The sequence below is a fragment of the Eleutherodactylus coqui genome, chromosome 5 (assembly GCF_035609145.1).
Source record: "Eleutherodactylus coqui strain aEleCoq1 chromosome 5, aEleCoq1.hap1, whole genome shotgun sequence".
Classification (NCBI taxonomy): Eukaryota; Metazoa; Chordata; class Amphibia; order Anura; family Eleutherodactylidae; genus Eleutherodactylus; species Eleutherodactylus coqui.
In genome coordinates, this window is record NC_089841.1 from 270,644,353 (window position 1) to 270,647,145 (window position 2,793).

The following is a 2,793-nucleotide window of genomic DNA, read 5'->3' on the forward strand; positions in this document are numbered from 1 at the left end:
CCAGTCTTTGGAGCGATGAAAGCAACCGCAACTAATTAAATGAGACGTTCACAGCTGTACCAACATCGGAGTCCGCTTTATGCCCATGATTACTGAGGGTGTGTGCAGAGGCTGAGATCCTCGGCAGAGTGAAAGTCTGCCATGTTTAGGCACTATAATTGCTTCATGTTTAATACTTTCCTTGGATTCCTTTGGCTCGCCTCTGCTGTGGGTGCACAAAGACTCCCCATTGCGTTGTTTTACCTGTCTGGCACAAACACACTGAATGACTAGGGCAGAAATGTAGGCCGAGGCCCTTAGCAGAGTGAAACTCTGCCATGTTTGGGCACTCTGATTTCCTGATGTGTAATACCATGCTTGAGTTCCTTGGGCTCGCCTATGCTGTGAGTGCACAAAGACTTCCAATTGTGTTGCTTTACCTGTCTGGCACAAATACACTGACTGACTAGGGTAGAAATGTGGGCCGAGGTCCTTGGCAGGGTGAAACTCTGCCATGTTTGGGCGCTCTGATTTCTTCTTGTGTAATAACATCTTTGTGCGCCGACAGCATAGGGAAGCCCAAGGAACTCAAAGACTTTTACATAGGAGCGACAGTTGTTCAGTGAATGTAGGTGGAGTGCCGCAGATCTCTTCTGGCCGCCGGCCCCCATTCGCTGTGAAGAAGTAGTCATTGAAACCTGAACAATTGCTTGCTTACATTGAGCAAGAACTAGTTGCTCTTGTGTTTACACAGGATGTCTATTGCTGTAAATCACTCGTTTGTACGATTTTTTCGCCCGAGAGTCGTCCCATGTAAAGCCACCCCAACTGTACAGGTGACATCGCTCTCCTTGTCTTACCGCAGACACTGCCGGGCTCTCTATAGAGGCACACGTGTCAGCAGGTTAGTTCTCACCCTGCGACTAATGGATTATTTGAACCTGCTCAGAATTGCCATATTTTGCCCAAATCTCTTGAGACCTGTGTGCACCATTTGAATATAAAGTTGAACAAGTGGGCAAAATAAGGTGAGCAAAACCATATACCATAAAAGTATATTGGAAACTGAAGCTTGTTTCCACTATAATTGGATTTCACACTCTATTTCGCCCACTTATTCATATGGGACACAGATAGGTCACGAGATTTTGCATTGGGGCCTCTGAACTTTAAAAATTCTGCATAACATGTTCTTCTTGTGATGTGAGGGCATTTAGTTGTATAAGTGCTCAGGACCGCTCCTATGACAGGCGAGCACTACACAGCAGCTATTCTAGTAGCTCTAGCCATACCGGTACATTGCCAGCTGGGCTTCTGTCTTTAAAATACAGTGAGAACTCTTTGAGACAACAACCGAAAATTGCAAAGCGGTCTTTTAGGGTCTTCTGTAAGAATATGTCCACCATGTAGTGGAATTGAAGCACAAGACCGCTGGGGCCAATCACTCATATATGGAGTGGGACCAGAGTGGTGGAGTACACAAGAGGTAAGTGTTAGTTTACTATGTTTTAAAGCTCCAGAAAACTTTTCAAATCTATCTGTAGTGTCCCCGAACAACATCCTGGTCCCCTCCATAATTGTCATACATGTCTGTCTCATGTGGATGCACTGTGTAAAACTGTCATGTCTATTTTCTGTATGTATGTTGCACGGCTGCAGCTTCTAAAGAGTTAACTCCCATAAAATCATCGCCTGTCAGCTCTGCTGCTTAATGTATCTATCCTCCTGTGTCATGTGGTACAAGTGAGGTTATAAAAGTGAGTGTCTGAGAGCGGGAAAGGTGGTTGTGGTTGATGATGATCCATCTGGCCATGCTGTTGGAGGACCCACAGTGATGCAGGGAAGCACCTTTAGCTTCTTTGCATTAAAAATGGAGACAAAGGAGAGGCTCCCCATGGAGGAGCTGAGGATCTTCCCTCTTCCCCGATCTGCTGGAGAAACCACAGGGGCACAGGGAGACACCTCTGGTTTCCTTGTGTCTAATATGGAGGAGAAGGAGAGACATCCCTACCGCATGTGAAATTCATGGGAGAATGAGTGAGTTACCAAATTCCCCAGAGTGAGAGCAACCCCGAAATAATTCTGTATAGAGCGGCCAACCATATCAGGTACCTGTTCACATTCCTGTGTGGCCGTCCCCAATAAGGATCACCACACAGAGGTACGTAATTGTGACCCCCACGCAAGCAATGTGCAGGGTGCATCTAGGCTAAGCCGTCTCCTTAAAGGGATTCTGTCATTACAATCTGTATTTTTTTTCTCCAGTAAATCTGCCCCGCTGGCACAACCTGTGGTAAATAACACATATAAAACGTTTTTTTCAGAAGTAGTACTTACCTAGGCTCCATTTTTCACCTCCATGCTCTGTTTACATCTTCAGCCCCTCCTGCTAGGAGGTCATCTCCCAGCACCCCTTGCTGTGCTGACCACTTCCGCCCTCACAAAGCTACTTCCGCCCATCCAGTGCAGTGAATAGTCCTGCCTGCAGTCTACCAAAATCTGCTAGTGTTTCTCCCTGGGTCTCTGAACACCCAGAGTTTCCCAAGGGCCTCCAGATCTTCCCTGCAATCTCACTGTAGTCACTCAAAGCAGTCACTCATAAAAATCACTCACAGTAGCCCCTCACAGTAGTCACTCCACATGGTAAAAACAGGAATATTCCCCATGCAATGTATTGTATGAGTGTATGTATATATACATTTATCTATGCGTATATGTATCATGATGTGTGTGTATAGATATATGTATGTATGTGTGTGTGTATGTGTATATATATATATATATATATATATATATATATATATATATATACAC